This window comes from Ceratotherium simum, chromosome 17 (genome assembly GCF_057802395.1).
Source record: "Ceratotherium simum simum isolate JZ-2026a chromosome 17, ASM5780239v1, whole genome shotgun sequence".
NCBI classification, from domain to species: domain Eukaryota; kingdom Metazoa; phylum Chordata; class Mammalia; order Perissodactyla; family Rhinocerotidae; genus Ceratotherium; species Ceratotherium simum.
Genome location: NC_141916.1, coordinates 2,237,592 through 2,263,235, shown reverse-complemented (window position 1 = coordinate 2,263,235; position 25,644 = coordinate 2,237,592). Strand labels below are relative to the sequence as shown.

The 25,644-nt window shown below is 43.0% G+C and overlaps 1 long non-coding RNA gene across 2 annotated transcripts; it reads left to right on the top strand.

The window, feature by feature from the left end:
* Positions 1 to 543: 543 nt before the first annotated feature.
* LOC147914674 (uncharacterized) lies at positions 544 to 25,644 on the top strand. 2 transcript variants are annotated; one of them, XR_015554868.1, is made up of 4 exons: positions 544 to 763; positions 10,437 to 10,541; positions 12,628 to 12,826; positions 24,782 to 25,644. It is a non-coding gene; the product is annotated as an uncharacterized LOC147914674 (long non-coding RNA). The 2 variants fall into 2 exon arrangements; XR_015554867.1 differs by lacking the exon at positions 24,782 to 25,644 and adding an exon at positions 14,277 to 14,987.

Sequence of the window (25,644 nt, the reverse complement as noted above, 5' to 3'; positions counted from 1 at the left end):
TCTCAGTGAGGCCTCTCCTGGTGGCCTCCCCGAGAAACGGCTGCCCCTCCCGGACCCACACTTCCCCGTGCTGGCTCAGCTCCCCCGGCCCTGAAGAAAGCCTCCATTCACCCGCACCAGGCCGGCAGTGGGGGCCGCTGTCTGCGCCAAAACCCATCGCTCCATCCCCTTCTCCCTGGCATTTTGAAGGGCACCTCATTTCTGTCACAGCCCGCGGCCTTACCTGTGTCTGAGCGTCTTGACAGTGAATGTATTTTTGAAAATGAATTTGTGAGCATCCTTTGTTTTCTTTCGTTAGCTGTCATGTTGCAGTCACAGCAGGCTGCATAACAGTTGCATGGAGTTACAAAATAAAGCTATTATCTTTTCTCTTTGAGGCTATTATCTATTTACCTGGATTGAAACTTGCTAAGGAGGGTGTTGTAGAGAAACAATGACCTTCAAGTCAGGCAGCCCTAGCTCTGAATTCCAGCTTTGTCATTCACTCATTCAAAAATACTTGCTCAGGCCCTGCTATGTGCCAGGAATTATTTTAAGGGCTGGGAGAAAGCAGTGGATGAGGCCAAGATCCGCGCCATGCTCATGGAGCCTACGCGCAAGCAGGAGGAGACAGACGTTCAACCAGATAAACGAGGAAAGATACAGCATGTCAGCTGGCGGTAGATGCTGAGGGCGCCGACGAAGCGCGGAGGGGTGGAAACGCCGAACCTGGCCAGCCGGAGAGACCTCACTGGGAGCGCGGCCTCGGAGTGAAGACTTGAAGGTGAGGCAGGGGACGCGTGCGTCAGCCGTGCGATGTTAGGTAAAAGTTACCTGCGTGTCTAGACACCGGATTTCCCCGATTCTGAAATGGGAACAACAGCCACCTTCCTGATCCAGCCCAGGCATCACATAGGAGCGTGAAAACAGCTATTGTTGCTGCGTTCATCGTCATCGTCACAGCAGTGGCCCCACGGCCACTATAAACAGCCGCTTGCTGGAACCGGAGGCAGGTTATTTATACATTTGTTGTCCTCAAATGACCCTGAGAAGGAAACTCAGGTAATAGTTTAATTCTGAAGATTGAACGAAGTACTCCAGGCTTAGAAAAAGGACACAAGGTTTAACTATTTCTATTAGTCAGAGTCTTGGCTGGAAATAGAAGGCCTCCTCAAGTGGGGTAATTTGAGGGAGTTGGATAAGAGGACTACTTAAAAGATGGGCTTAGTGTGGGGAAACACAAGGGGGGTGCAGGGCCTCGAATCTCTAACAATGGAGCACCCTCACCCGCCTCAGCCCAGGCCTGAAGGGATGAGGGTCTGCTTACCAGAAGCTGGGGTCAGGAGTACCCCATGGAGACGGGTGCTTGCCAGGAGCTGTGGACTTCCGTGGGGGACAGGAGCCATGGCCCTCAGTGGGGGGACAGGCGCCATGGCCCTCAGTGGGGGGACAGGCGCCGTGGCCCTCAGTGCGGGGACAGGCGCCGTGGCCTTCAGTGGGGGGACAGGCGCCATGGCCCTCAGTGGGGGCTAGGAGCTGTGGCCTTCAGTGGTGGGATAGGCGCTGTGGCCTTCACTGGGGGACAGGCGCTGTGGCCTTCAGTGGGGGACAGGCGCTGTGGCCTTCAGTGGGGGACAGGCGCTGTGGCCTTCAGGGGAGCACAGGAGCTGTGGCCTTCAGTGGGGGACAGGTGCTGTGGCCTTCAGTGGGGGACAGGCACTGTGGCCTTCAGGGGAGCACAGGCACTGTGGCCTTCAGTTGGGGACAGGCGCTGTGGCCTTCAGTGGAAGACAGGCACCGGGGCCTTCAGTGGGGGTCAGGCGCCGTGGCCTTCAGTGGGGGACAGGCGCTGTGGCCTTCAGTGGGGGACAGGCGCTGTGGCCTTCAGTGGGGGACAGGCGCTGTGGCCTTCAGGGGAGCACAGGAGCTGTGGCCTTCAGTGGGGGACAGGCACTGTGGCCTTCAGGGGAGCACAGGAGCTGTGGCCTTCAGTTGGGGACAGGCGCTGTGGCCTTCAGTGGGAGACAGGCACCGGGGCCTTCAGTGGGGGTCAGGCGCCGTGGCCTTCAGTGGGGGACAGGTGCTGTGGCCTTCAGTGGGAGGATGCACCAGCCTGCAGTGACTCCACGAGGAGGGAGCTGGGGAGTGGATCCTCCAGGGTCACTCTCCTCCATTCCTCCATCTCCCATCAGGGTCCCCAGTGCCCAAACCAGCTGGAAGTCAGAGGGAAGCCATGCACCGGCCAGCCTCCCGGGGAACAGAGCAGATGGAGGAGGGCGAGAGGGGGCACCCAGCACACACTGAAGGCAAATTAAACCTGATCTCTGGTCCCCTGGGAGCTCGTGGTCCCTGCTGGCCTCTGTGTTCAGGGAAGGAACCCCAGTTCTTCTTGCATCACATGTCCCTTTAATCTCGTGTGTTGGTTTCCTCTGGGTTCTCCTCTTGCCTCTTGGCAAGTCCACGATTTGGTTAGGGGTTTTGAAAGAAAACCGGATTGATAAAAATAAGACCCAGCTGTGCATAAAGCCAGAGACAGGCAGGGCACTGCTCACAGGGAGGAAACGCTCAGCCTGCCACTGGGCAGCATGGGGCCGGAGGGGTTCCTGACCGAGAGCACAGCGGTGTCGCCGTTTTACTTTTTCAATGAGGTTTAAGCTGTGACGTCAAGTAGAAAAGAGCCTGATGTGAAACCATATAAACCATACGATCTCCACCGTGTAAAAAGTACGTGTGTGTGTGGAAGTAAGACTAAAAAGACATAATCAGACTACTTCACTGATTATTTACAGACTGTACATTATGATTTTTTTCTTAATCCTTTTCCATATTTTTCCAAGTTTCATTAATGAATATGTATTCCTTTTAAAATAAAAAAGAAATCAATAAAATTTCTTTTTTAGTAAAGTGAACATTACTTGTTTCCTATAATTCACGTCTCTGTTTAAAACAATAATCATAGTTATAACTTTCATTCGTGGAAATCCAGGATCATTAACAAAAGATTCGCTAAACTGATTATTTTGCTGTTTTTAAAAAAGTGATTTTATGGATAGTTTCTAAAAAGAGAATGCTAAGCAATTTAAAGGATATTTCCTCTATCTTGGTTTAATTTTGATTCATGCTTCTATATAATACCACAGGCATGCTTTGAGAGCTTCAGTCTGTGGATGTCAAATCCATTCTCGCTAGCCACTAAAATTCTTAGAATGGAGATATATAACTGTAAAACATCAAATATAATCTAATGACTTAATAATCATTTTCTTACATTGTATTAGCCAGAAAGTGGATCCAGAGAGATTGTTGTTTCAATAGAGTGTAATTTTTTTCTTCCCTTCATGCTAAGACCAATTCTGCTCAGGTCAACACGCCCTTTCTGAGCACATGGCAGGTGTGCCTGGCACTGGATAGGTGTTGGGGACAAGAGATGAACAAAGTAAGTCTCCCGCCCTTAAAGAGACAGAGTAGTGGAGACAGACATGTAAGGAGATGACTTCAACCCAGTCTGGCAACTGCAAATGAAGTCAAATGCAGGGGGCTATGAAAGCCTGCACAGGGGGCTTAAAGGAAGAGCTACTCAGTTTAAAATAAAAACCAAAAAACTACTTGCTGCTAAGCTGGCCTGACTCCTCAGTAACTGGAAACCTTTGTTTTTTGATTTTTTATTGGGCTGACCAGGATGGAGGGCACTGAGACCAGGCTTGTGGTGGCGAGTGATGTCTCAACAGGCTTGATCCTGCTCAGCTGTCCACACCCGCCGTCACCCTCTCAAAGGGGAACAGCCACACACAACAAGAGATGGGAGCGATGACTCAGGGAGGCCAGCTGCCTCCTTCCAGACAACATCCCTATGTGGGGCTGTGCTCGGCTTGCTTAGGGGACCACCTTCTTGCAAGTTGCCAAGGAGTTGCAGGTTGCCTTTGGTAGTGGAATGGAGAAGGTAGACAGCGACGAATAAAACATTCCTAAAGAATTTGGGTTTCATCTTGGAACATGTGGAATGCTCTGAATGGTGGACTGTTTGCTGCAGGCCGAGGAGCCGCGGCAGGAGATCAACAAGGGCTGGTGCATGGGATGAGGTGGAGCCGGTAGACGGGTGGGACCCACCAGTTCAGCCGCGAGGCAGACAGTGATGGGGTCTGCTCTACGTGGCTGGTGCTCGTGTTACACTGGGGATTGAGTATGTGCGGTAGTGTGTATCCTAAACAGCTGTGTCAGGGGACAGATACCTTTTTCATTGTTCTCTTAAAACTGTTTACGTGTAGGCACTGAGGTATAAATTCTTATCATAATGGAATAATGTTATAATCTTTGTGCAGATATGACTTGTTTGGGGACTTAAATAGGACTCGTTTAGATTTGGGACATTTGATTCTATTAGGATAGTTTATCAAGTAGATCTTTTTTCAAATAGTCTCCTGGAAAATTTTGGTGAATTTTACCTGGATCTTATAACCAAATTTTCATCTTTCCAACACAATTGAATCATTCTCTCTAAACTTGTAAATTCTTTAAAGACTCCAATCTTTTATAATTATATGAAGCTTGCCAGAGGCCCTTCATTATTGCTTGTAATTAGAACCCACTAAATATTTTAAAAGCTTCTTTGTCTGGTAAAGCGGAAAGTCAAGATTCGAAACCTATTAAAACTCTGCCAGGCTGTCCAGCTGTCCTGGCCATTCTTTTAGCTAAAATCCTAAAAGCTGTCTGAGATCTGGAACAACTGAGACGCAAAATGCCGTGGAAATCAGCAGATTGGCCACACTTGACTCTGGTCTCATTCTGTCACAATTACTCTAAACTGTCTATCCCAGCCCAAGGCCAGAGTCTCTGTTGGCTGTCCACAGACACAAACCACAGCCATGACTTTTTCTGCCAATTCTCCATCCTGAGTTAATAAGTGAGAAATTTCAGGGCCCTTGGGTAGTTCTCTATTTAGAAGTGAAAATGACTTTTTATATGCCGCCTCTGCCTTGACTTTTCACTTCCTCATTCCTCTCTCCTGGAACAAAGATTTAAACCACCGGGATCACAGTCCTAGTTCAGATATCAATTTGCTACTGATAAGGAACTTAATTAGCAGAAGGGAAAATGTAAGAGTAAAGATGAGAGGAGTGACTGCCAGCCTTCGGAAATACTTATGTAATGGCTAATGTTTGTAAAACCATCTACAGTTGACTCAGCCTTTTTATATACATAATCTGATTTAATCCTTGCACCAATCCTGACAGGTGGTTGCTAGTCTGCTCCTTACAGGTGAGGAACTGAAGTTGAGCAGTTGAATCCAGCCAATGGCAGTCACTGTCCTCTCAGACCCAGCTCCCTTGATCTCAGGACACTTCATGTGGAGCCACCCTGCCTCATGTGCCATGGGCACCGGTCCTGAGGAGGCAGACCCAGCTTCAGCCGAAGGAAGGAAGTCTGACCAGAGAGGCGGAGCATGGGATGTGGAAGGTCTGGTGCTGTGAAGAGGTCATAGAGCGTGCAGGGTGATGGTCTCTGGAACTAACAATCACACTGAAGCCTGTGTCCTGGGTGCTAGCAAACGGCCACTCGTTAACCAGTATCCTTGCAAAGGTTAAGGATGGTAATGCACTCTGACTGATGGTAGTGACGTCAGTGGGAAGCCATTAATGCAACTGGCCCTGAAGGGGCAAGAGAAGGAGCAGTTAGCAGACCCCACTGAGAGCTGTGGCTGGTGGGTAGGGCCACGCGACAGGTGCTCTGACTTGGGCACCGACATTAGGTAGAGAAAAGTAGCTACAGCTGAACCACAGCCCGGTACAGACGGCACCAAGGGAATAAATAACCTGACCTCTCTCTCCTTGCCATCTGATCTTTCACTGGTGCCTCCCATTGGTTAAGCCCAACCTGAAGTCAGAGGGCACAGGAACCCAGGTGAAGCCATCTGTAGAGGTCAGCCTCCCAGGGCACAAAGCAGGGTGGAGGGAAGTGAGGAGTGGGCCTGGGAGCAGGCAGGGAAAATGGAGAATATCTAAGACGGCGGCAGCTTTAAGACTAAGATCACATTATCCTACCCTTGAGGACTCCATTTCCTGGTGGGGACTTCCAAGAGGCACTAGGACTTCAAGATTCTTCTCTCTTTGTTTTTCCTCCCTACATCCTCTTCCTTATCTCAAACAAGTGACTACCTGGAAATTGCTAGATGCTTTGGGAGATGGGACATAAAGGTAGATCCAAATTCTTGTAGTCTAGTAGAAGAAACACTACATTATGATGACACTGTAGATTGACACTCAGCATCTATCCCACTTTCCTTTGAGTGGGATCCCTTTTTATACTACAAAGCCTGGAAAGCTAAAACATAAAAACAAAAGCAGAAACTGCGTTTCCCAGATTCTTTGCTGTTAGGTTCTGGACGTGATTTAGGTTCAACCGCGCATATGCCCTTGAGGGAAATTAAGAAAACAGAAGCAAACAGGAGGCCATAATGTCTTCTCCTTCTGCTGTCTCTGCTCACGCCATGGTCACTGAGTTGTTGGTTGTGGGAGTTCAGAGATGAGTCCGGGGCCTCTATTCTGCTGGAGCAGATTGCAGCCGAGATGCTGAGGTTCTGGGGCTGAGACAGGCACCAGATCTCGGTGACTTCCTGATGGTGCTGCTTCCCAGTTGTGGCAGTGGGGATATAATTCAGGACCCAGTGGCTATATGATCACAGAGGGTGCAGCAGCGAACTTAGAGTCTTGGCTCTGCTGTGTGGTTCAACATAGATTCTGCTTCTTTTGTCCTCCCAACAATTTGGCAAGTCATTTAATATCCTGCAAAACATTTCTTCCTGTTTAACTACATTCTGTCTCTGCAGTTAACCTTTGACTACTATAGAAATAAATGCAAATATCTAAAATGCAAGATAGAAAGGGGTAAGCACCACCAGACGTATAGATTAGGTACCAGGCAAATCTTGGAGGAGCTTGATATTGGGGTCATGTTATGGGAGACACAGAGAAGCATCCCCTTCACGGAGCCTGAGACCTCTTGACAGTCTCATGTCGTGAGTTTCCCTTTTCCAGGGAAGCAGATGGGATTAACAGACACTGAGACGACTGTCCTATTGAAGTGAGCACACAAGTCTGTGTATCCATTCCCAGAGGTGGGCTGCAAGTCTATAAAGAGCAAAGAGAAATACTACATTTGCAAATCCCCTTGCAACAGTCCCTTTTAATTTTAGAAATTATACTTGCTTGCTTTTTAAGTTTCTATTAAAAAGTTAAAGAAACATGTGTTTATCAGTATCCTCAATGTTATAGAAATTTAGTGTCTTCCCTGAGGGAAACAACAAGAGGGAACCGGGGCATTTCACTGTCTGCCTCTGTTTCTGCTATCGATAGCTGCATGACAAATTACCCCCAAACTTTGTGACTTAAAATAACAATCATTTTATGACATGTTATGATTATGTATATTGGTCATAAATTTGGACAGGGCTCAGCATGGTGATTTTTCTTCTAAATAACACTGATGAAGGTCACTTGGTAATATTCAGCTGGGTCTACAGGGTCAAAAATGGCACATAGCAGGGATGGCTGGAAGGCTGGGCTGTCTACTGGAGCACCTATACTTGGCCTCTGCAACATGGTGGCCTCGGAGTAGTCGTAATTCTTACATAGTAGCTCAGGGCTCCAAGAGCTGTCCTCTAGGGAACAAGGAGGAAGCTGCATGGCCTTTTATGATCTTGCCTCAGAAGTCACACAGCAACACTTCCGCCATACTTTATTGGTCAAAGTGGTCACATGCCCACCCAGATCCAAGGAGTGGGGACCTAGATGCTGTTCCTAGATGAGAGTAATGTCAAAACATTTGCAGCAATGATTTAGAACCCATACAATGCTGCCTTTTACCTGTGTCTCTAGGAAAAGCCCCCATTGCTAAATGAGCCATGACTATAATGGTTTAGACACTTGGAGAATTTCACCTTGAAATCAAGGACTAGAAGCAACACAGGTATGGGTGCTCCTGGCATCGTGCTTAATGGAGAATTAAAGGTGAAATTTTTTGGCTAGCTTCTCGATGTCTTGCAATTTCCATTGCATTGAGAGAGGGAGGAACTTCACTTTTGGTAGTCCTTGGGACAGCATGTTGTCAAAACAGAAACTTGGACACACAAGAGCAAAGTGTGGATCTAGTGATGAGTTGAGAGTACGTTCCCAAGACCAAGGCCAAAGCCCAGCTTCTATAACTGGGGCATAAATTCAGAGCAGATTGAGCATCAACATCCATTTGATTCTGGGTCACCTGAGTCAGATGATCTTCATATCCTCCTGGGTAACTACGTGATTGGTCTCAGAACCTATCCAGGCTAAGCCTGGTGCTGGGTGCTTGGCTTCTGGGTCAGAAAAAGGGGTGTTGTTCAGCACGTTGTTGATCCTCAATTGCCAACACGCATGAACATATGTTTGTTGAGTAGCTACTTTGTGCCAGGCATTCTTGGGCCCAGGGCGGTGTAGAGAATGAGATATCGTCTTTGCCCTGAAGGAGCTCAAGTCTAATAGAAGAGACATATGAGTAAACAAATCATCCCCATACTGTGTGATAAAATAGTATAATCTAATTAAGTGCTAAGTGTTATTGGAGCACAGAGGAGGGAGTGACCAGTTATAAAGCCTTTCTTAGGTGACCTTTGAGCCAAGTTTGAGGTCGAGAAGGTAGCATGAGCCTCTTGGATGGAAGAACCAGCCTATGAACAGTACAGACTATGTGATACTATACGTCACATCCGGGGAACGGGAACGCTGGGTGCCCTATAAGAGTGGGGTGCAGGTTTTAGCGGGGAGGACATAAAGCTAGAAAAGGATTTGGGCTGGATTGTCAAGGTCTTTGTGTTTCAGGCTAAGGAGTTTGGAGTTTTACCCTTAGAAAATAGTGAAGGATGCAAAAGGGTAGAAAATGTGGCAAGACGTGAATGCTATTTTAGCTGTTTTTAATCAGGGAAGCCAAAATTTGTCCTGTGGCCTGGAGCTTTGTCATCTTTGATAGTTTGCAAACCTCTGTTGGACCCAGACTTTCTCTTGTGTTTCTGACTTTGTATTTTCTGAAAAGTTTAAAATTTTACATTGCTGCCATGTTCCATCCAGTTAAGACAAGATTATCCATCAAAAATAATCCAAAAGGCCAATAGATTATAGTTTAGCCAGTTTCTCCGTCATATCCTTCACTACCAAGTAAAGAATAGGTCAACAGACAAAATCCTTTCTGTTCCAGACAGAAGAGTTAAATGGCCAGCTTTATGTGTGTTGATGGATTTTTTTAAAATCACCTCCTGACACCACACGTACATATCTGTGCAGCCAGCAGTGGGAGGTATGGGTGGCAGAGGATTCCAGGTGACTCAGTATGTTTGGCATCTGGGTCATAAATTTCTCTCAACTGATGGCAGACGTGTTGCTGCCACAATAGTTGCTGCCCACGACCTGCCAACATCATCGCATGTGGTGTGTGCTGTGTGATGCAATCACAGATCTGTTTTGAGATTGGTCAGCCCTCAAAATGATGCAGCTTCCTTGATTTTTTCCAGCTCATTCAGCACTGACAGCCTTGAGGACTTGTTCTCCTGCTGGCTTCTTAGATGTCTACTCCTGGTTAGTGGCTGTAAGTCCATCTTGGAGTTTAGATCTTCCCAATATTGACGAGTCACCACACATTTTGAAGTTTTTAAGTGGTTCAACCACATGTGTAGCAAGACGCCCCATGTGGGAGAACATTAACTTTCCTTCCCCACCTCCTTTAAATGAAACTCCACGCAAACATAAACAACAGGCACTACTTTGATGAGCATTGTTTCTCTTTCTAGCTGGGGCCCCAATCAGTTGCCTTGCACAGATCTTCTTTGTCTGGAGAAGCTCTACCTGCCTGGCCCCTTCTGGTAAGGGAGCCCAGATGTTGCTGGGAAAAAATGGGCAAACTGGTACAAGAGTCAAGGAGATTTGAAGGAGAGGGATGGGGCACCAACCCCCTTCCTTAATAAAACATCTCTAAATGGATTATACTGATCCTAGTTCCAGGCCACTGAGCAGGAGAGCACTCGACCCTGAGAAGCTTACCCCTGGAAAGGGCAATGTGGACTAGTGGTTCAGTTTCTCTCCAGAGCCTGATTGTCATGGGAGGTGGTTCAACATGGCTGAGGTTGGAGATCCTTCTCTCCCAGACACTTTGTCACTGTTGGTGGCCTTGGGGAAATGACCGAGCGTGTGCATAAGCCGAAAGAGCTGTGTAACTAAAGAGCTATAAGATGGGGGTCAGGCCCACTTCATTTTGCATCCATCTCCTGCCCCTTTTAAAGAAACTGCTGCTTATATCTCTGTCATCAAAGCAGAGGTGCTGGGCAGAATGCTGGACCACCTCTTTTTCGGGGGGAGGGTGTGTTATTTATTTATTTACTATCACTCTTAATAGCATCTTTATTACATGTGTTCTTAAACACCTCTCTACACGCATTACAGAACATCCATCACGTTGGACAACTCTTTTCGTGGAAACCTCAGCAACAGCCACAGAGAATGCTGAAATTCAGTGCACCAAGCAGATTTTCCACGAGGCGACAAGAGGTATTAGATTGAGTAACCTCCTGGGGCTTTGGGCCTATAAAGGAAAAACTCTGCAAGGATAGAAATCATTCTTGTAACAGCTGAGGCTTTGAATTATTAATTTGAACGTAAAAGAACACGCTCTTGCACTCTGATGGTGCCAGCAAGATGCATTGGTTATGATACAAACTAACAAACTTAAAATGGTGTTGGGAAAACTGGATAGCCACATGCAAAAGAATGAAACTGGACCACTACCTTACACCACACACAAAAATTAACTCAAAATGCATCAAAGACTTGAATGTAAGACCTGAAACCATTAAACTCCTGGAAGAAAACATAGGCAGTAAGCTGCTGGACATTGGTTGTGGTGATGATTTTTTGGATCTGACACCAGAAGCAAAGGCAAGAAAAGCAAAAATCAACAAGTGGGACTACATCAAACTAAAAAGCTTCTGCACAGCAAAGGAAATCAACAAAATGAAAAGGCAACCTACTGAATGGGAGAAAATAATTGCAAATCATATATCTGATAAGGGGCTAATATCCAAAGCACATAAAGAACTCAAACAACTCAAAAGCAAAAACCAATCCTATTTAAAAAATGGGCAGAAGATCTGAATACATATTTTTCCAAAGAAGACATAAGATGGCCAAGAGGTACATGAAAAGATGCTCAACATCAGTAATCATCAGGGAAATGCAAATCAAAACCACAATGAGAGATCACCTCACACCTGTTATAACGGCTATTATCAAAAAGACAAAAAATAGCAAGTGTTGGCGTGGATGTAGAGAAAAGGAACCCTTGTGCTCTGTTGGTGGGAATGTAAACTGGTGCAGCCACTATGGAAAGAAGCATGGAGGTTCCTCCAAAAATTAAAACAGAACTATCATATGATCCAGCAATTCCACTTATGGGTATTTATCGGAAGAAAACAAAAACACCAATTTGAAAAGATACATGCACCCCCATGTTCATTGCAGCATTATTTACAATAGCCACAACATGGAAACACCTGAATGTTCATCAATATACAGTGGAATACTACTCAGCCACAAAAAGGGATGAATCCTGCTATTTGCTCAACATGGATGGACTTTGAGGGCATTATGCTAAGTGAAATAAGTCAGACAGAGAAAGAAAAATACTGTATGATCTCACTTATATGTGGAATTAAAAAAAAAAAAAAAGCTCATAGATACAGAGAAGAGATCAGTGGTTGCCAGAGGTGGGAGTGGGGGGTGGAAGAAACGGGTAAAAGGGGTCAAAAGGTACAAACTTCCAGTTATAAAATATTTACTTATAAAATACATAAGTCATGGGACTGTCCTGGTGGTGCAAGCGGTTACGTGTGCACGCTCCGCTTTGGTGGCCCAGGGTTCGCAGGTTCGGATCCCGGGAGTGCACTGATGCACCACTTATCAAGCCATGCTGTGGCGGCGTCCCATATAAAGTAGAGGAAGATGGGCACGGATGCTAGCTCAGAGCCAATCTTCCTCAGCAAAAAGAGGAGGATTGGCATTGGATATTAGCTCAGGGCTGATCTTCCTCACACACACACACACACACACACACACACACAAAACATAAGTCATGAGGATGTAATGTACAGCATGGTGACTATAATTAATAATACTTATTGCATATTTGAAAGTTGTTAAGAACAAATCTTGAAAGTCCTCATCACAAGAGAAAAAACTTTTGTAACTATGTGAGGTGACGAATGTTAACTAGACTTATTGTGGTGATCATTTCACAATACATACAAATACGGAATCATTATGTTGTACACCTGAAACTAATATAATGCCATAGGTCAATTAGACCTCAGTTAAAAAAAACCACTAAGATACTTAGAAACAAACCATGAGAAACATTGTAGGGTTCAAATGAAAGGGGATGAGGTTATTGGAGCACAGATTATGAAACTCCACGTTCCTGAGGGTGGGGGTCTTGAGCAGGGGTGAGAACGGACCCTTTCTAAGATGCTGAACAGTTCAAATTCAGGCAGCTGTACTGATGGTTCTGTTCTCTAAGGGATGTATATTCTTATCTATTACCCTTCACCCCTTAGACTAATCAGTGGATTTTCCCCACTAGGGGGCCCGGAGGAGTGAAACAGCTTTCAATGGTAATCAGTGAAGAGAATTCATGCTTGGGTGATTACCTGCTGTACTTTCATCAACTCAACGGAGACCAAAGGGGCTGAATGGATCTCAGATATTTACCGAACCAACTGAGGTGCTCGGATCCACGTCTTTTTCTTCATTTGGTGGAAGGATATCTAATTATAATAAAAGTAAGTGCTAGCATTTGTTTAGCACTTAGTCTGTGCCAAGTGCTATGCTAAGGACTTTTCACTGGCTGTCTCATTCAGTTCTATGTTAGACTCTGCTTTGTAGGTTTAAAAAGTAAGGTTCCTAATGGATAGATTGTCGCCAATTTTTTGAAAGATGAAATAATGACCAAAAAATCTGCAAGTCTCCTGAATGATAGAAAGGTCTTTACACATGCAACAGGCTGTTAAAATGGAACTATCTCAAACTCATTTTTGGCTGAGGCCCCAAGGTAATGGGTTCCAAATGCTCCTGCATTTTGAAGTGAGACTCCCGACTGCCTATGCAGGACTTGCAAAGGAGCGAGCTGTCCTAGAATTGGTATAAAAGTGTTGAACTGGCTAGAAACCTGGAGATTAGAAGGAGGATTCTTTCACTGAGAGGATCTAAGTGTGAGGCCCACAGTATCCCCCCTCCCCTCACAGGCAGGTTTTGAGAGTGGTTTTCTGTCACTTCAAGGCTAGAGGGAGGGGCTTCAGGGAGAGACTGATGTTTGGGGTGCATAACAGACCAGGGTCTGATTGACACCTGGTGAATATGAGGGCAGTAGGCTCATCCAGGTAGCACCTGGAAGTAGAATAAGGACTGTGGTGTATTCCCAGGACAGAGGGTCCTAGTGCACCAGGAGGGAGAGTCAGGGAGCTGCTATCTTAGATTCTGCCTAAGGAGGCCACATGAGGAAACCTTAGCAGAGAGATGCCGAAGGTATACAGCCCCACGGCCACAGGCTGAGCCAGGAGTCCTATGTGGCCAGCTGGCAAGTACAGTGCCCGTATCTAGAAACCACAGGTGAGAGATGCCTGGTGATTGGGGGTGGAGGTGGGTCTCTGGAGAACCCATGAAAGTGCCCACGAGAGAGCCAGCCTTAAATATTGTTCAAGGCTGCAGAAAACCGGCATAGTGTGGGCGCCAATCAAGCGAAACCTTCCCCGACCCCACCCCTGCTCCCTCTCTGGAGGGGTCGGGAGCTGCAGTGACTAAGAGCAGGGTGGAGTTGGAGGGTGAGGAGAAGACACTGGGCTGCCCCCTGTCTGCGGCACGCTTCCTGCCTGCTGCAGGCCCAGCTGGGGGACAGGAGAGCCCTCCACTTCCACTGACATTTGGAGGGCTTGTCTGTTGACTTGTTTTAAGCACACTGACCTGGAAATATTCAATTACCAAACAGAGACTGTTTTTGGTAGAAATGATGGAAGACTTCTATTACCTAAGAATAACCAGAAAAGTTATGCATCCCGTCCTAGATTTTATCCAAGGGGTAGGGAAGAGCTGACCCACAGAGCAGGTTTGCAGGGGCAGTAATAATGCTTTTAAAAGTTGATTTCTTAAAGTGGACAAGTCCTCTTTTTTTAACCCAACGGTTACATATATAATATGGATTTACAACCCAAGTCTCTAAGAGTTTGTCTCTTTTAGGTGGCAAGGGGGAGCCCTGCTGAGATATCCGTGTTGTGTGGGTGTGGACCTATGGAACAATACGCACGGAATTGAGGAAGCTCGGGGAGCTGTCTGAGCAGGCACAGGTAGTCCTCTAGAACGCCAACATTAGAGTGTAGAATAGACTCAAGGGAATCGGAAGCAGTGGCTTCTAATTGTTCGGGACACAACGGTGGGTCCAGTTGTCCCAGGCATCTGGTCTCACTCTAGGACTGACTGTCTGTCACTCCTCACTCTCTTGTCTGTGGGCATCTTGCATCTGATAGGCTCAGTTTGTCACCGTTCAATGTGGAGCACCCACTGGGCAGTTTCCTGTCCTGCCATTTCCTGGGCACCTGACCTAACCTTCCCTTGCTCAAGAACTAATGCCCGCTCCTATCATTTGGGACTAGAGTGAGAATTCTGGGGCACAGGCAAGTATATGAAGAAAGAGCTGCTTGTGCTTCATGAGATGAGGTCTGTGGGCACAGCAGGCGTCATGGGCTGGCTGATGGAGCTCTCCACCAAACTTCCCCTTTCACCAAACTCCACAAACAACAGCTGGATGGCAAATCAGTTATTCTGTCAGCCACTTTCCTGCTTGTTTTTAATGCTATTTTGTGTGCCACCATTTCTGTGCACTGACTTTTATCAATAAATATTTATTGAGCATCAACTATGTACAAGTCATTGTACACCAGAATCTTTTTCTTTGAGAGTCCTTGTTCCTCTCTCCCCTTTCTTTTTATAAGGTCCTGCAAAAAAGATTGTAACGGCAGAGGCCTTCAAATTTCCTGGCCACACATTTCCAAAAATCTTCTGCTCTGGTGCACTCAGGGCTGGAGGCTGGCTCTTATCTCTTTTCCACACTATTTCCTGGATCTTTTCTGCTGCAGAACTCTTTATGAGTTCTGCATGGAACTTCATCTTTGATTTGCCATGGAAAATTCTTTACAGGAAGGCCACAATTTTGTTCTAATTCTCATTAGTTACCCTTAGAACGCAATCCTATATTTTATTGCTTGATGGTTGAATTCTTTTGAATTACCAACATATCTCCTTTTGTTTTAGCTGTTTCCATTCTATTGGGCATCTATAGATTCAGACAGAATCTAACATCTTTAGATTCAGAACAGTTGTGAGTTTTTCTTATTGAAAAGAACCTTCAAATACCTCACGATAATTCACAAAATCCTAATTTAAGAGCATTCCTAGTTAACTACCTTCATTTTTTACATGTAAGGAAATTACATGTAAGGCATTGGAAAAGATTCCCAATTCTTTTAAACAAATATTTATAGACAGCCTTGTATGTGTCAGGCACTCTATTATGTCCTAGGATTAAGTGACTATGACCATATCATTCCCTTCTCAAAAACTTGCAGTGATAAGCCAATATCTAAAAAATTAAATGTAAACACCCCAACTGGATATTCAAGACCCAAAAATCAGACTCCAAACTTCTTTTCTAGATTTTTTCCCCAGCTTTATTGTGGTATAATTGACAGATAACATTGTGTAAGTTTAAGGTGTACAATATGACAATTTGATGCATTTATATTGTGAAATGATTACCACAGTAGTGTTAGTTAACACCTCCATCACCTCACATAATTACCATTTTTTTATGGTGAGCACATTTAAGATCTTCTCTCTTAGTGACTTTCAATTATATAATACAGTATTGTTAACTAGTTACCATGCTGTACTTTAGATCCACAGAAATTATTCATCTTATAACTCAAAGTTTGTACCTTTTGACCAACATCTCCCTATTTCCCCCATCACCCAGCCCTTGGCAACCACCATTCTACTCTCTGTTTCTATGAGTTCAGCTTTTTTAGATCCCACATATAATTGATATTATACAGTATTTGTCTTAGTATTCCCTAACTAATTTCACTTAGCATAATGCCCTTAAGGTCTGTCCATGTTGTCACAAATGGCAGGATTTCCTTCTTTCCCATGGCTGAATAATATTCCACTGTGTGTGTGTGTGTGTGTGTGTGTGTGTGTGTGTGTGTGTGTACCACATCTTCTTTATCCATTCATCTGTTGATGGACACAGGTTATTTCCATGTCTTGGCTGTTGTGAATAGTGTTGCAATGAACATGGGGGTGTAGATACCTCTTTGATATCCTGTTTTCATTTCCTTTGGACATATATGCAGAAGTGGAATTGCGGGATTATGTGGTAGTTCTATTTTTAACTTTTTGAGGACTCTCCATACTGTTTTCCACGGTGGCTGCACCAATTTACATTCCCACCAACAGTGCACAAGTGTTTCCTTTTCTCCACATCCTCACCAACACTTGTTACTTGCTGTCTTTTTGATAAAAGCCCTTCTAACAGGCATGAGGTGCTATCTTAATTTGGTTTTGATTTGCATTCCCCTGGTGATTAGTGATGTTGAGCAACTTTTCATGTACCTGTAAGCCATTTGTATGTCTTTGGAAAAATGTCTGTTCAGTTCCTCTGCCCATTGTTTAATTTGAATTCTTTGTTTTTACTATTGAGTTGCATGAATTTCTTATACATTTTCAGTATTAACCCCTTGTCAGATATATGGTTTGCAAATATTTTCTCCCATTCCATAGGTTGCCTTTTCATTTTGTTGCTGGCTTCCTTTGCTGTGCAGAAGACTTAGTTTGATGTAGGCCCACTCATTTATATGTGCTTTTGGTGTCACATCCAAAAAATCGTTACCAAGACCAATGTCAAGGAGCTTTTCCCCGTGTTCTCTTCTAAGAGTTTTATGGTTTCAGGCCTTATGTTTAAGTCTTTAATCCATTTCAAGTTAATTTTTGTGATTGGTGTGAGACAGGGGTCCAATTTCATTCTTCTTCATGTGGTTATCTGGTTTTCCCAACACCATTAATTGAAGAGACCATTCTTTCCCCATCAGTATTCTTGGCTCCTGTGTCAAATATTAGTTGATTATATATGGGAGGGTTTATTTCTGGGCTTTTGATTCTGTTTCATTGGTCTCTGTGTCTATTTTTATGCCAGTACCTTACTGTTTTGATTATTAAGCTTTGTAGTATAATTTGAAATCAGGAAGCATGATCCCTCCAGCTTTATTTTTCTTTCTCAAGATTGCTTTGGCTATTTGGGGTCTTTATAGTTCAATTCAAATTTTAGGATTGTTGTTTCTATTTTTATGAAAAATGCCATTGGAATTTTGTTAGAGAATGCTTTGAATCTATAAGTTGCTTTGGGGAGTATGGACATTTTAACAATATTAATTCTTCTGATCCACAAACATGGGATATCTTCCCATTTATTTGTGTCTTCAATTTCTTTCATCAATGTGTTATATTTTTCAGTGTACAGATCTTTTGCCTCTTTGGTTACATTTATTTCTGAGTATTTTATTGTTTTTGGTGCTATTGTGAATGGGATTTTTTTCTTTATTTCTTTTTCAGATATTTCATTGTTAGTGTATAGAAACAGAACTGATTTCTGTATGTTTATTTTGTATTCTGCAACTTTACTGAATTTGTTGATTAGTTCTAACAGTTTTTTGGTGGATCTTCTATATATAAGATCATATCATCTGCAAACAGGGACAGTTTTACTTCTTTTCCAATTTGGATGCCTTTTCTTTCTTTTTCTTGCCTAATTGCTCTGGCTAGGACTTCCACTACTATGTTGAATGGGAGTGGTATGAATGGGTACACTTTTCTTGTTCCTGATCTTAGAGGAAAAGCTTTCAACCTTTCACTGCTGAGTATGATTTTAGCTGTGGGCTGGTCATGTATGGCCTTTATTATGTTGAGGTAGTTTTCTTCTCTGCCCAATTGGCTGAGAGTTTTTATCATGAAAGGATGTTGTATTTTGTCAAATGCTTTTTCTGCATTTATTGAGATGATTGTATAATATTTATCTTTCATTCTATTAGTGTGATGTATCACATTTATTGATTTGCCTATGTTTTACCATCCTTGCACCCCAAGGATAAATCCCACTTGATCATGGTGTATGATCCTTTTAATATGCTGTTGAATTCGGTTTGCTAACATTTTTTGAGAATTTCTGTATCTATGCTCATCAAGGATCTTGGCCTGTAGTTTTCTTTTCTTATAGTGTCCATATCTGGCCTTGGTATCAGGGTAATGCTAAACACATAAAATGAGTTTGAGAGTGTTCCCTCCTCTTCAGTTTTTTGGAAGAGTTTGAGAAGGATTGGCATTAATTCTTCTTTAAATGTTTTGTAGAACTTACCAGGGAAACCATCTGGACCTAGGCTTTTCTTTGTTGGGAGGTTTTGGATTACTGATTCAATCTCCTTACCAGCAATTGGTCTGTTCAGAGTTTCTATTTCTGAATGATTCAGTCTGGGTAGGTTGTATGTTTCTAGGAATTTGTCCCTTTCTTCTAGCTTATCCAATTTGTTGGCATATAATTATTCATAGTAATCTCTTATGATCCTTTGTATTTCTGTGATATCATTGTAATGTCTCCTCTTTTATTTCTGATTTCATTTATTTGTCTTCTTTTTTTCCTAGTCTAGGTGACAGTTTGTCAATTTTGTTTATCTTTTCAAAAAACCAGCTCTTAGTTTTATTGATGTTTTTATCGTTTTTCTTGTCTCTGTTTCATTTCTTTCTGCTCTGATCTTTGTTATTTTCTTTCTTCTGCTAACTTTGGGCTTAGTTCTTCTTTTTCTAGTTCCTTGAGGAATAAAGTTAAGTTGTTTATTTTAGATCTTTCTTTTTTCTTAATGTAAGCATTTATTGCTATAAATGTCCCTCTTAGAACTGCTTTTGCTGCATCCCATAAGTTTTGGTGTATTGTGTTTCCATTTTCATTTGCTTCAAGATACGTTTTTGATTTCTTCTTTGACTCGTTGGTTGTTCAGGAGTGTGTTTTGTAAATTTCCACATATTTATGAATTTTCCAGTTTTCCTCCTGTTACTGATTTCTAGTTTTATACCATTGTGGTGAGAAAAGATAATTGGTATGATTTCAATCCTCTTAAATTTGCTAAGACTTGAGAAGAATGTGTATTCTGCTGCTGTTGGATGGAATGTTGTGTATATGTCTGTTAGGTCCATTGGGTCTAATGTATAGTTCAAGTCCAACATTTCCTTATCAATTTTCTGTCTGGATGATCAATCCACTGTTGAAACTGGAGTATTAAAGTCTCACTATTATTGTATTGCTGTCTATTTCTCCCTCAGATCTGTTAGTATTTGCTTAGCATATTTAGGTGCTCTGATGTGGAGTGTATATATATTTATGATTGCTCTATCTTCTTGATGAATTGACGTCTTTATCACCATATAATGACTTTCTTTGTCTCTTGTTATAGATTTTGAGCTAACATCTATTTTGTCTGACATAAGTACAGCTACTCCTGCTTTCTTTTGGTTTCTACTTGCATGGAATATCTTTTTCCATCCCTTCACTTTGAGCCTATGTGTGTTCTCAAAGTTAAAAAGTGAGTCTCTTGTAGGCAGCATATAGTTGGGTCCTGTGTTTTATCCATCCATCGACTCTATGCCGTTTGATTGGATAATTTAATCCATTTATATATGGAGTAATTATTGATAGGTAAGGATTTACTAATGCCATCTTATTAATTTTTTTCTGGCTGTTTTATAGTTCCCTTCTTCCTTTCCTCCTCTCTTGCTGTTTTCCTTTGTGAATGGATGACTTTCTGCAGTAGTATGCTTTGATTCCCTTCTCTTCATCTTTTATGTATCTTCTGTAGCAGCTGGTGCTTTTAGCAAGCCTGTCAATGCTCTACCCAGATCCCTTTGTATCCCTTTTATGGGTACTATGTACCTCTTGTTGAGCTTCTGTGTCTTTACTTCTAAATCGCTTGCACCTGTAACTCACTTTGAGTCCCACCCTTGCATACTAGAGTTGTTTACTCACACAGAAAACTGCCTAAGTGCCTGAGAGTTTATGTCTCCCTGGGTGGCCAGTGAGTGACTGATATGGGCTTATGAAAGACCAACTACCTGACCTCTGGTTGGACACACTCTGAGAGATAGTTTACACTCCTGAGCTGCCCTCCTGAGGGATCAGGTAGAAGCTGGGACTTTACCTGAAATTGTGTCTTTGCTTGGATTCCCCCTCTTCCTGTCCTGCTTCTCCCACCCCCTTCATGACCTCCTCGTGGGGGACACTCTCTCAGTACATCACTTACATGTGAGTCTTCATCTCAGAGTCTGCTTCTGGGGAACCTGGACTAGGATTGTGCTGTTTGGAAGATGACAGATGACTAAGCAAGATTTAATCATTGCTCACAAAGACCAAAATCAAGAGGAAATTTTCGTTTATGGACAGTTTGCTCTCCAAGGAGGCTCTTTTTGGCTCACAATCAGAAGCATCCAGAGTTCAAAATGCATGGTCTATATAACTGTACATGTGAGGACTAAAGCCTTTGCAAGTCTGACATTAATATGGTATCACATTTGGCCTCATCTCCTGGCTTCTTGATTGTCTGAATCTTCAGATATGAAAGGCGTTTGAGATTTCCTGCCACCATGGAGAATACCTACCACTGGTTTATTGAGTAACATTTGACTCTTAGTTTCCCAAAGTGGAAAAGTCTGTTCGTACAGCAAAGGCAGTGTTTAAGGAGCAAAGTGTACGTGTAAAATGTTGGAGATAATTGGCTCTCATTTCCTAATTGCCGTCTTCCTGTGTTCACAGGCCAGAATACTAACATTGCCCAATCATAAGGAAACAGGGAAAGGGGTGGGGTGGCTACACTCAAGGTGCAGTGCTCCTCCTGGGTGCTCCCTCTTATGTGACCCCATGGCACTTCACTCTTACACAATTGCTGTTGTAAGTACCTGCTTCTCTCCCTTACACGGTGAGACCTCTGAGGGCAAAAACTGTGTATGTTTTTCTCATGGTTGTATTCCCAGAGCCTGGCACACTGCCTGGCACTAAGCAGGTGCTCAATGAATATGTCCTGACCGTACATGGGAGCCCTGTGACTGTGAAGCTAGGTCTCCAGAGGGTGGTCACTTCAGGTTCCGCTTCTCATGACTAAGTATAGATGAAAGGATTCTGGAGTTTAGGCTGTCCCCGCTTCAGGCACAATGGTCCCATACCAGGGAAACTGGCTGCTCCAGTTCACTGTTACGCTGATTTCACCTGTTCTTCCAGCTCAGTGAGGAGAAGAGCCTCCTTGAGGACCTGAGGGAGGCACAATTTCCTCAAACCTCAGAAGTCTTGCGGAAGGCTCGTGAGTCGGACTTAGAGTTTCCTAGCTTCAAAAAGTAATAAATTTGGCATGGTCTGAATTCACTGCTCTGGAAACCACAAGACTGGTTGGTAGGCTGGTCTACAGACTTATTTTAATGGAGATAAGCACCTGGTCCAGGAAAATGGAGACCAGACTTTGGAAGGAGAAGAGAGTTCAGGAAGGTTGTCTCTGCCTTCAATTTATCTTTGTAACTATGAAGTAATTGTATCAAATGTCACTTGAGTTGGATGTCTCTGAGAGCCAGAGCGTCTTCTCTGCATCCCCGTGTCCATGTTTGTGATTCAGCCACTTTGTTGGGGGTAGATCAGTGGGACCTGCTTCTTTCTCCAGCACTCAAGGAGAATTCACAGACCCTGATGGGGGTTGTCAAAAAATAACAATTTTTGATCAGGGTCAAGTATTTGGAAAGTGATGCCAAAGGCAAAAGAAGAAAAGCAGAGCTGTCTGTTTTCATTTATTTTTCAAGATAAAGATCTGTGAAAGATCTGTGAAAACTATTTACTGTTTTTAATATTCTCCCTGGCTCCACCTCACACCTTGAAACTCTAAGCAATCTTTGGCTGCCACAGGGTAATTAGAAGCAGTCTACTTCCTCCCCTGCCGGCTTTCCCAGATGTTGGGAGAGAGGAATGTTGGCTGAAGGGAAGATTGGGCAGTATTTTACATTTTAAGTTATTGCTAAAGAATTGATACATTGTTTAACAGATTCTATAAGTGAATTCTACTCTCTGATTTCTCTTCCAAGTGCCTCGAATGGCGCCACAAGATTTACATCACTTTGTGTTTTTCAGAACTGCTGCCCACATCAAACTTCATACCTTCCTTCATATGCTTATAGTTTGCCCAATAGTGTATAGAGGAAGGCCCACATTCCTGAGTCAAATTTTGAAGACAAGTCTGGTTTTAGATTTAGTTTTCAGTTTGTTTACACTTGGCACCAAAACCACAAAAACCGTGCATGAGCCAATGCTCAAAAAACACCACCCTAAGCTTGTCACTAAAAGCTGCTTTGGGCCCTAAATTGTGAACGGGAGACACGCCAAGTGTAGGTTTCTGGCTAAAGTCCTTGAGCAATATTAGGGCCTGTGAAATGCACGCTTTGAGGATTAACTTTTTTAAAAAAAGCCATCAGCTAGAGAATGTTGGGCGCGAGTATTTTAAAACAACTCTAAATATAACAAAGTTATAAATGAGGTTGTCTGTTACCACAGTTCATTGGTCCTTGATCCAGCAAGTACTTATTGAGACCTATTAACTGCCAGGACCTGCATGCTGATTTAAGACAAATTCAGCTTTAACATAAATTTGAGTTTACTCTTGCCTTCCAAACAGTAAATATTATAGAAGCATAAACTAACACTAGGTTTCAGGATAGTTGCCTCTTTATGTTTTTATTCTAATAGTTGTCACGTTGCCTGCTTCTGTTAAGAAAAAACACTTTTAATAAAGAATTATGCAAAGTCACATCTTTCATTTTTAATATTTCGATTCTTTAATTTTTGTCCTCAATAGTCATTGAAGTAGACAAATTACGAAAATATGAAGTAAGAAGAACTGTAACATACCAATCTCTTCATGATACACATATTCTACAGGAATTTTACCCAATAGGGTGCTTTCTGGCAGGAAAGTAGCAAATGAAAATTCTATAAAGCCTCAAGGGTGGTGGTCTTCTAAGAACCGTGAGTGTCAGTATAGATCTCATTTTACATTCTCAAAAGTACGTGCATCACACATGCAGGACATTTCATTTTTGGAAAAGGACTTAATGTCTATAAAACGCACATTGGGTCTTATTCCCTCCACGTAGTAATTCAGAGTCTGTGGTGAAATGAATAAATGCTCTTTGTTCCCCCTAAAATATCTGTTAAGCATCACAACTATGCATTGTTGTCATGTCATTCAGAAATATTTAGTTAACCCAATCTTTTGTTTTCAGTTTTTTAGAAGCACTAAGTCATTTAAACTAGGTGTAAAGTAAGAATTTACATAAAAACACTGAAACACGTCATTTGCGGACTAAATATTGAGTCCTGCCTACGTAATCCAGCACTGTGTTTGGTGCTGGATTTAATAAACATGAACAGGACGCTGATTTTGCCATCTAGAAGCCTGCAGTCCGGCCGGGCTGACTAACGCAGACAAGTTAAATACCATGTGCTCAGTAGGACTGTACAGGAGAGAGTTCCCTCTGCCTGGGGTGGACGGAAGGAGGGATGGTGGACATCCACGAGGTGACTTCTGAGTCTGAGCTGATTCTGGGAAGTTGAGTGTTAGTCAAAAGGATTAGGTAAGAGAAGGCGGTATAGAGGAAAATCAAGAAGCTATAATAGAAAATATAGACATATTTATATCAAATTAAAAACGCATATTATAAAAGAAGTAACGAACAGAATTAATAGGTAACTTCTATATCTCAAAAAAACTTTGTAAAAATTAACGTCGGCAGTATTTTATTCAAAGGTCTACGTTAAATTGACTAGAAAAAGATTCCGTAGAGAAATTGATGAGAAAAAGATTCTGTAGAGAGCAATCAGGTAACATCCACTAAAAATGTCTGTATACTTTGATGCATAATCTTTCTCCTGGGAATCTAGCTACACAAATAAAATCAAAAGTGCATAAGATTATAAGTATAAGGATATTTATTACAGTGTTGTTCTTGGTAGCAAAAATCTGGAAACAATGTGAATGTCCATAAGTAGGGAAATGGCCAAGTAAATTATGGTACTGCTCACCTGTGGAATATTATGAAGCTATTAAAAAGACTGAACCACAGCTGTACAAACTGATTTAAAGGGATTTCCACTAGAAAATGCTGGGTGAGGAAAGCATGATGCAGAAAAGGCATCAATATGATCTCATCCTTGTGAAGAAAAAAAAATGACATGACCTATATAAAATGTATGTGTATAAACATGTGTATATATGTATTTATTTAAATAGGCTTATATGAGCAGTGATAAAATTATGGAAGGATACGGACATGGGCATGACATGGTTTCCTTCAGAGGATGGCCCATGTGAGAAGAGGGAGAGGAAACGAGGAGGGGAGGAGGGGAGGACAGGCAGGCCAAGAAAAAAAGGGAAGAAAGACAGGAAAAAAGACATGATTACATTTGTGCATATGTGTGTGTGCATTTATATGTACAATATACGTATATGTGTGTACAGTGTGTTTATATATCATATATAAATCATTATATCTTGTGACAATTCATAAATCATTATATCATTATATCCTATGACTATCTATCTGTCCATCTATCTATCTAGAGAGAGAATGTTTTACAGGAAAAGAAAAAGAGGTACAAACTGAGAGGCAGATCGGATACCTTGTGTGAAACCACCAGCACATTTGGGCAACGGAAGAGACGCAGCGTAGGCTGTGGCTGAGGCCCATCCTTTACTTCCTCGGCACCTGACACTCCTGTCAGATATCACTGATAAATGCAGGTGAGGTGGATGATCTCGCTTTTCAAGCTGACTGATGTTTCTTAAAGAAACTTATGACCCATATCTTGGCCTGGTTATTGGCAACCAGGAAAGTTTCCTTTCCATAGGAAAATGTGAATCTTCAGGTCTCGGTTGTCTGGTTCATTAGATCTTCTGACATCCAAGCAAAGGAACCAGACGGCACAGGCCTGTGGAGCAGCTGCTGACCCAACACAAGGAGCACTGGTGTGCACCCGGCCCTGCCTCATCACACACCCACTTGAATCAGGTCACTTAACCTCGCCAAGTCTCACTAACCCCACCTGCAAAAGCGAGAACACACTTTGTGCCTTGGAGGAAGGGCATGCAAACAGAAGAAAAATCCTCATACAGAATCTGAAACAAGCACGCCAACTACACAATGTATTGTTCTGTCCCCTGTGCCCTTAGGCTTCCAAGTAAGAGTCTTTTTTGTCCATTTGAGTAATGGAAATACCTTTCATGGGCGTTGAAATATGTTTATTAAATCATTTCTATTTATTTTCTCCTAAATGTCACACTCACCACTGTCACAGTCATAATTAATTATAACTGCAATTAAAACATAGACTAACATTGTCAGCCTGAAAATGTAACCGGCAAACAGCCATTGATGATTAAGCAGCTAGTAACTATGGGGGATTGGAATTTGAGAACTCAAAATA